This window comes from Triticum dicoccoides, chromosome 5A, assembly GCF_002162155.2.
Source record: "Triticum dicoccoides isolate Atlit2015 ecotype Zavitan chromosome 5A, WEW_v2.0, whole genome shotgun sequence".
Lineage (NCBI taxonomy): Eukaryota > Viridiplantae > Streptophyta > Magnoliopsida > Poales > Poaceae > Triticum > Triticum dicoccoides.
Window position 1 is genome coordinate 574,990,641 of NC_041388.1, and position 9,794 is coordinate 575,000,434.

Genomic DNA, 9,794 nt, shown 5'->3' on the forward strand with positions numbered 1-9,794 from the left:
GGGGGGGGTATGGACCACACTAGATGAGCCAGTGTACATTAATAAAAGTGTTTCATGGACTCTTCATGGTGAAAAAATACACAACTCCTGCTACCCTGCCTGTTACAATGTGCTAGGTTGTCTCTAGTCAGGACCACTCTTTGGTGGAGAAACCAGAAGCATATTTTGATCCTATGTGGTATTTTGAGCTTCCACAATTTTTTATTATCCACAGAGACATCACTTGACGGCAAATTTGTCATTACAGTGCAAATTTCATTTAAACATGTCTGGTTCATTCTACAACTAGGATGGCACCAAAGGAATAAGCAACTCATTCCATGATGTGGACGAAGGCTCAATATCAGTACCAGTTTTACCCAAGACATGTGCGATTTTTACAAATTTATGCTTAACAATCTGATATTGTCCTGCATGTTTAACTTTAAGTGGGCTATCCCTCAGCTAAGGCAGCCTCTCAGAATCTAACCTGAGAGCCATCCTTGACTAATAAATTACATAATTGGAAATTTAATTCCTTCGCCGTCATCAGACTACACAAAGATCAGAGTCACCAAGTTTCCAATGGAGTTGAGAGATGACATTGTTACCCACACACTTGTTACAAATGATTTTCTGCCACACCCTGTATCCAGTAAGAAGTTTTTATAGTAATTTACTAAGAATCACGATGTTTTGATCTCATGATCTGAAACCCAAACTAACCCGACTTTTGGGGTCGGAAAATCACATTCCACTTGGCCAGTCGATATTTTGTAGTCTTAATATCACTCCGCCAGGAAAACCCAAATATAGTTTAGTGTTTGTAGTACACCCGTCGATAACTGAAAGAAGTAGAAGATGTATAAATCAATGTTGTCGAGGATGGCATTAATTAAAGCCAACTGCCGCCATATGAAAAAAGGTAGCCTTCCAACTAGCAAGTCATTAATTTTGACGAGGACCTCGTCAATTTCTATTATTTAAATATGTAAAAACTGTATTTCCAAACAATTTTAATATATCATATAAGAAATTTTTTGGAATCCTTCAGAATGTTGTTAGTTTACTAGTGACACAAGAGAGGTTTGTTACTTTGATTGCAGGAGAAGAAAAATTTCAAACTCGAGTTTTCCAAGGATTTATTATCTTTGTCTTGAACAAATAAATGAGCCTTTAATAGACATGTACTAAAATCCTCTACGCTCAGGGCCCAACAAATACACTAGGTATTCGAAAACAACGTTGCTGATCTTCACCAAAAACTGCGCAGAATCACCTAAATAATTCAAGATATCTTCTAGGTGTAATTGAAGCTACCAAAATGTTGCCACTTCTGCGGAGGAATAATTCTTTTGGGGCTAGTTCATGAAAACATATATGCAATTAAATTCCTACCATATCTACATATTAGTTCATTTTTCATTTCTTTTCTTACTCTATTTTGAATTGCCTTTTGTTGCTTTATACTTGTCTAAACCCCTCCCCTCCCAAATTAGTATATTTGTTTTTGCTCACACATGAAGAAACACCCCTCCACCAAAAAATTCACTTGCTTATATAACTTAGATATATTTTACATTTCTTGTTTGCACTTAGATATTATTTACTCTCTTTGCACAATTGCACCAAAAATCACAAGATTCCTTCTTTGTTTTGTTACTTGCTGCATAAGTTTGATTCCACTTCCATTCATTGTTGCCTAAGTCAAAACTAGGGAGGCAAGAAGTATTTCAAAACCACCCCTTCAAGGATTCCATGACCTTAGTCATTCTAGAGAAAATAATCATTTACTCAAATCTTTGCACCTAGAGTCCCAATAAGTAACAGAAAATCCATTCACCACAAACAACAAATCAAATTGCTGTCACCAAAAGCTTTGTTGGGCACCACTATCATGGATCCATCATCAAGATTTTTTAGGCGCTACTGCAAGGGAGGCAAGCAATATAGTTAGTTATTTTTCTTAGTTTTAGCACTAAATTTTCTTTTAGTTTATTGTATTCAATTTTAGTTATCTACTTAATTTTTTGTTTTTAATTTGCTTTTGCTTATGCAACATTGAAATAACAAAAAATTACTGTTGAGGAAATCGTTATCTGGTAACTGCTCGGTTCGCTGGCGAGTAGGGAATTAATTAATAGGCTAATTGGCAAGTTAATCAACCATTAATCAATTATCGGCCGATTTATTAGTTTATCGGCTACTAGCTGACCCTACGAGTAGGGACTAATTGACGAGTTAACTGGTTAATCGGGCAAATTATTGAACAGGGCAAAAACAAATAGTTTTTCTTTTACATTATTATATATATTTATTACCTTGCACCATATTTAAGAATACAAAAACATCAGTAATCATATTAATTACTTTCTAGTACATTGTCTAAGCTTTAACAATGGGTGGTATCTTAACCAAGGTTTTGTCATCGTCACTATTCTTGCATTTATGGAATAGTTTCACTATATGGCAAAATCTCGTTCCGACAGGATTGCATGTTAGCACATCATATATTCATGTATGCTTAGCGTATTATCTCTCCCAATTCTATATGATTTTAGAATAGATTTTATTCTATTGTATTGTTGGCAACCTTTATGTACTATACTTTGGAATACAACGTTCACATGTGTGAAAAATCTTCTCAAACACATTAGTTTACACTCCTGTACGCTACGCTAACAAAGTAAGAGTATGTGTTTCTCCATTTTCAAACTGGTAGACAAACGTCAAACGTGCAACTTAGACCAACAATTTAACTATGATTAGTTACTTGTAAGATGCAAAGCGATACTAAGGAAAAAAATCAACACTTATGCATATCTTTCCATTTGGAGGCCCAAGAAGTAATGGAAAAGCCATTCAACAGAAAAATAAATCACACAATTGTCACCAAGATCATTGTTTGGTTTCACTAATATCAATCCATGATCAAGAATTTTCTAGCACTACTACAAGGGAGGAAAGCACTAGAGTCAGTGTTTTTCTTGGTTCTTGCATTAAATTTGCTTAAAGATTATTTTAGTTGATTTTTTCTTTTTTCTTCATTATCTTTACTTTGTGATTTCTTTTTCAACATTTGAAAATAACAAAAAATAGTTATGGGTTTTTTGTTTACTAACTTGCATAAAAAAAGGTGCCATTAATCATATTTCTTGGTCGCTAATATATTGTTTAGATTTAAGCAATGGTTGACATAAGTGTTTTTCATCACCACCATTCTTAGATTTCTAGAACAATTTCACTATATGGCTAGCTCCATTATGACAGCAGTGCATGTTAGCATAGCATATATTCCTGCGTGCATGCTTAGTGCATTATGTCCGTCAATTCAATATGATTTCTAGAAGAGATCAATTCAGTTCTATTGTATAGTTGGCAAACTTATCTTTTCATTATGTACTACATATTCTTTGGAATAAAACATAACCGTGTGTGGAAAAAATCTTCTCAAACACTTCATTTTGCACCAATGCACACAACACTAACAAAGTAACAATACATGTTTCTCCCTTCGCCCCACAATCTAAAGGGTTGATTTGTTTTGTAAGTTTAACTTAGACCAACAACTAAACTAATAATTAGTTAGTTATAAGGTACATAAGCTATAAAAAATCATCACTTACACAAATCTTTGTAGTTGGAGGCCAAGGAAGCAAATAAAAGCTAATCACCACAAAGAATCACACAGTCTTCACCAAGACCTTTGTTTGGTGCCACTGCTATCAATCCATCATCAGGATTGTTCTGGCGTTGTTGCCAGGGAGGGGAGCTAGAGTCAAAATATTTTTTAGTTCCTGCATTAATTTTTCTTTTGTTTCTTGTATTCAATTTCAGGTTTAACAATGAGTGATATATATGTTTACAAAGGGTTAAGCATTATCATTGCCTTGGACTTTCAAAACAATTTCTCTTCATGGAAAGCTCCCGCTGTGATGGGAACATGTGTTGGCATAGCATATATTCCTGCATGGCTAGCGTATTATCTCCGCCAATTTGATACATTTTCTAGAATAGAGCGATGCGATTCTCTTGTATAGTTGACAACCTTATATTGTGTATTATGTTCTGTATAATCTTTGGAAGACAACGTCCATATGTGTGGAAAATCTTCACAAACACTTCAGTTTGCACCAATGGACACTGCAGTAACAAAATAAGAGTATTTGTTTATGCCTTAGTTCACAATCTAAAGGGTGGACAAACATTAAACGTTCAACTTAGAACAATACTTGAACTAACTATTAATTAGTAATAAGATACAAATGTGGTACCAAGGGAAAAAAATCACCGCTTATGGAAAATCTTTCCACTTGGAGGCCCGGGAAGTAACAGAAAAGCCATTCACCACAAAGAAAAAATCACACAATCTTCACCAAGACCTTTTTCTGGTGCCACTGCTACGAATCCAACATCAGGATTTTTGTGGCGTTGTTGTCAGGGAGGTGAACGCTAGAGTTAGTATTTTCTCTTAGTTCTTGTATTTATCTTTCTTAAGCTTCTTGTATTCAATTTCAGTCTTTAATTTTTTGCCCTTGCTTATGCAACATTTGAAAGCAACAAAAGATTTTTTTTGTTGGTTTTACATTCTTATGTTTATTACCTAGGAATACGAAATAGTGGTAATTTTATTTCTTGCTTGCTAGGAGTACATTTTTTATGCTTTAAGAATGGATGATATCCTCACCCATGGTTTGGCATAACCTCTTTTCCTGGATTTCGAGAACAATTTCGCCATATGGCCAGCTATTGGTGTGACGGGAACACGTGTTAGCATAGCATATATTCCTGGATGCTTAGCGTATTATCTCCGCCAATTCAATATGTTTTCTAGAGTATATCGATTCAGTTACATTGTACAGTTGATAACGTTACGTTTCGTATTATGTACTATATATTCTTCGAAATACAATGTCCATATGTGTGGAAAATCTTCTCAAAACACTTCGATTTGCACCAATGTACACAATACTAGTGAAGTAAGAGTGTATGTTTCTCCATTCGCCCCATAATCTGAAGGGTGGACAAACGTTAAAGCTCAACTTGAGCGAACAATTGAACTGACAAATAGTTATTTATAAGAAACATAAGTCATACTTTTTAGAAGTGTTTATAAATGTAACTACATTGTATTATTTTTATGTCATAACACTCAAAATCATCATCATCGTCATCATCATCATCATCATCATCATCGTCATCGTCATCATCATCATCATCGCCATCGTCGTCGTCGTCATCATCATCATCATCATCATCATCATCATCATCATCATCATCATCATCATCGTCATCGTCATCATCATCATCATCATCATCATTATCATCTTCATCATCATCATCATTATTATTATTGTTATTATTGTTATTCTAGAACAGAAGTTCCCTAGGCCTCTACATCAGATGATGCATACAACTATATTTATTAAATAAACGAAGCATTCATTCAAAACTGTATTAAAAGAAAACAAAAGTGCCGACACAACCAGCCAATAACAAATTACTAATTAGTCTGCTTCATCAGTTTTATCTTTCATCCACTACTTAGATTGTGAAACAGAGGAAGTAAGAGCATATACAGCCGGACCTAATAAATCCAGCCCCCTAAACGTTTGTAAACATGTCCACATATAGTGACCGACCACCCCTCAAATGTCCATGTACCCAGCCGTGTATCTTATTTGCAACTTTCAAATCCATACACTCTTATGCAACGTAAAATAAACATACATACTTCATGTAGATCACACACATAGCATCATTATACATGCCATCGGATTACCAAAAATTGGCATGTTCCGAATACTAAGCTATGGACAAATTTCACCCACAGCTGCCCTTGCCCTTGCCTTTGTCGTCTTTATCACGAAAGTAGCAGTTGAAGCACAATATGGATCGAGCGAGCCAGATCTACGGATTGTCAGAGTTGTCCGATCCGTCACTGGCATCCTCCTTCTCCCAGTCCTCCTGTTTTGGGGATAGTCCAGCGAGGGCATGGACCTCTCGAGTTTGCTCCTTTCCGAGGGCACGTGCCATATGGGTTTGCCACTTCGCGAGGATGCGAGCTCAGTGGGCATCCTCGATCTCTGAGACAACGTGTGACAAGTCCTCCGCTATTTGCCATGCCTCTCCCTCGGTCAAGCCCCTCGGTGCATCCAAGGGGAGGCATCTAGTGGCATTGACCTCAGACTTAGAGCCCAACGTTGCAGGGACGAGGCTCCACTACAGGGGTTGTGTCGTCACACTGGTCAGGCGCCTTGAGCTACTGGCGCAGGCGGACGCAATGAACTCCCGGCGGATTGACTCAGTCCATGGTGCACGGGTAGATTCCTCCAGGGAGCGGCGGAGACCTAGGTGGACAGCCAGCTCCTCCTCGTCCCTGCATGGGACGAGGTCCCATTCGATGGATTGAAAGTTGTCAGAGTCTGATCAACTGTCCACCATGCCGGAGGAGGCCGGAGATCGCCAAAGAGGAGCTAGGAGAGGGCAGAGCTGCGCAAACTGGATGTGGAGTGGAGCGGCAAGTGGTTAGGGTTTCGTCCGGACGTGGATATTTATGGGATGGGGGTGGGCCGGATCCGACGTGGTGGACATGCTCAGACGCGTGCGGGCCTCCCCATATCCGCCCCCAAATATGGGTTGACTATAAGGGGTGCCGGTCAATCCCGGTGTATAGGGCTGATACGAGGGGTGTAACTAGGTCGCGATTTCTTAACCAATCACTAACCGGGCCGTCCACCCGGACATATAGGGACAATATAAGGGGTCTAGTTGTAGATGCTCTAATGTTCATAGATTAGGCAAGCGAACCAGGGTATCAGGTGCCAATGCAAACGACCACTTTCCTTTTGCGTTTGATCGGAGACTCTTGGTAGCAGATAGAGTCATAGAGAAGGAGCCAAGGAGGAAGACATACGGGGTGACTGTAAAGTGAAAGGCCAACCTTGTTCGGCATCTCCGCAGCTCTAGGCTGTCGCCAGATGGCTAGATATGTGAAAAACGAAGGACCAGATGGATGGCTAGACATGGATGGAGTGAGGGACAAGTTTCAACATTTTATCGTCTAGACCAGAAGATGAATTTTCACTTCTTATCAGCATCTCATATTAGTGGAGACTGGAATATTATACGTACATATTGGAATTGCTGCATGGCGAATGATCTAGTAACATTCTGACTCAACACTCTTCCTTCCCACGTTCACACCTGAGCCTTCCTAGGTCTCCTCACCCAGAACCAAGCCCTGCATGGTAGCCCAAAATGCAAAGGTTCCGTGTGAAAGGTACAGCTGATAGCAGGTGCAATTCGTTGCTGGACATTGCGCAAGATGTTCTGTTTGCTGAGGCATGGACAGGAGGAATGGACTGCAGCTGGCAGAATCTATGGGCTGTAACAGAATAATCATCAGCTCGGACAATCTAGAAGTGATTAATCTCATGAAGGATGACGCCCCGCTGCACGGACAGCAGCATCGATCTTCATTGCTGCTACTAGATCCCTCGGTAGGGATTTGTGAAGGTGGTTGTATATGACTATGAGCGTGCTTATCGTGATGCCAACTACAGTATATTGCTAATGATTTGGCCGATTTTGGCGAAATACCAAGACCCAATAACTTGGTTAGATGATCCTCTTCCCTCAGTTGTACCTCTTTTGGTGAATGATGTAACGCGATTAATTAGATAATGAATAAAAGAGGTTGTTAAGGTTTCCATGTCAAGAATGAACAAGCTATGCACACGTAATGTCTACTTAAAATAGCGGCTTAAAACAGCAGCTTAAAAATCAGTTTAAACAAACACAGTCATCTCAAGCAATCACATCAATCCTGCTAGTCGTTTATTTCTTTCTTTCGCGCCGAGCACATTACGGGGCCGGTGCTGGTTGTTGCCGTCGAGTCGTTTATTACTGGCCACAACGTACCCATCCATGGTGACTTCAGCGGGCTGGCACATAAGAATATCCTCAAATGCCCCCTGCACGTCCGGTCAGGTCAGACGGTCTGGTTAGTGACCGATCACAAAATCACGACCCAGATGGCTCCTTAAACCGTCTCTATACGTTCGGGTTGACCGGCACTCCTCCAGCCATATCCAGTCCATATCTGTAACGTATATGGGGAGGCCCAGGTGTGCCCGAACGAGTCCGCCATGTCGGACCGGCCCATGCTGGTCCACCATGTCCCACATATACCCCACCCCGGACAAACCCTAGACCGCTCCTCAAACACTCTCAAACAGTCCACAATCCATTTTATGTCTCCTCCCCTCGCCTTTCTGTCCCATCCCCTCCGCTCCCCGTCTCTCTCCGTCATGTCGAGCGCCGGCAGCGCGATCAGTGGCGGATCGGATTACGATGCGAACCCGTTCGACTAGGACGGCTTGCTGCGCTCGAAGGACGAGGAGGTGCTCTCCACCCGCGTCAAATTAGCGTGGTTGCGGGTGGACATGGATGGGAGCTCGAGCTCCATGCCATCCCCTGTCGCTCAGCATTGGCTCCGCGTGCTCTGCGCCGGAGCGTATTCGCCACCCATCTCCCACCCCTCCGTCCGCTTCTCCTCACAAACAACGGTGGGTGCTCATGCCCTAGCCAGCCTAGATCCCATGTTGATGGACGCCAGAATCGGAAGCATGTGCTGCACACCGCAAGAGGCAGCGGGCGAGGGAGAGGGCGTCGGCGGAGGAGGTAACTTCTCCCGCAGGTCGCGTGTGTCCACACCCGCGCTGGTAGATCCGGAGGAGAAACTCCTGCGCAAGGTCCTCCGCTGGTCGGTACTATGGCGGAGATGGGTGCGAGGCGCCTCTGCCGCAAGAACGAGAAGGCGCTCCGGCTCGGCATCAAGGAGTCCAAGCCCCTCCCTATAGAGAGGGAGGTTAGCGACACGAGAGGCGTGATTCAGGACCATGGTTCAGCTGAACCTATGGTCTATGCCGTATGATTTAACATCCTACTACATGTGAATCTGTGACATGCATGTCAACTTCATTTTTTAATCAACCATGCATGGATCTTTATGAATAGATATGCATGTCAACTGTATTTTTTAATCAACCATGCATGGATCCTCATGATTAGTGTCTAGAAACCAGTGGTGTCGAGCGTAGGTTCGGCTGAACCGTGGTTCCGTAAAAGATTTTCGTTAGCGACACGAAAGCGATCCGGCTTGCGAAGGAGAAGAGTCACAGCCGCCCGTCGTCTCGCGTGCTTCTTCTTGTCCTCCTCCAACGATAGCGCATGACGAGCACGGACGATGATGACGCCCCTCCAGCAACGGGCGCCTACGTTGAGGACAACTATTACAGCTCCAGTGACCGCAAGGGCAAGGGCCCGGCGCAGAAATGGTGAAGTCCGGCTACCTCCCTCCATCTTAGCTATTTCCCTAGTAACTATCATCATGTGATTAGATCTTAGGCTTAGGTTAGAGGTCTGGGTATGTGGCCCAGCTTGCACCCCTTCATCATTTGGATAGGAGTAGCGGCAGATGTTGTCAAGATGGCGGATTCAGGCATATTGTTGTTATACTTTGTAATGTCCTCGAGAATAATCAATAAAATGGCCGCATGATTCTCCCAGATGCAGAGGCCGGGGGGTCATCCTCCTTTTCCAAATAAAACTATCATCATGTGATGAACTTTTGGGTCAGAATGTACAAACTTATGTCAAATATGTATGGTTTCACTCGGAAAAAAAGTATGGTTTGTGCTATGCTTGGATGTCAGAATGTTGCTATTTTGTGCTGTCCGTATGTTCCAATGTTGATCTACGTACTTTGCATCACGTTGCATGGCTACTGTACATTGTGTGTGTGTGTGTGG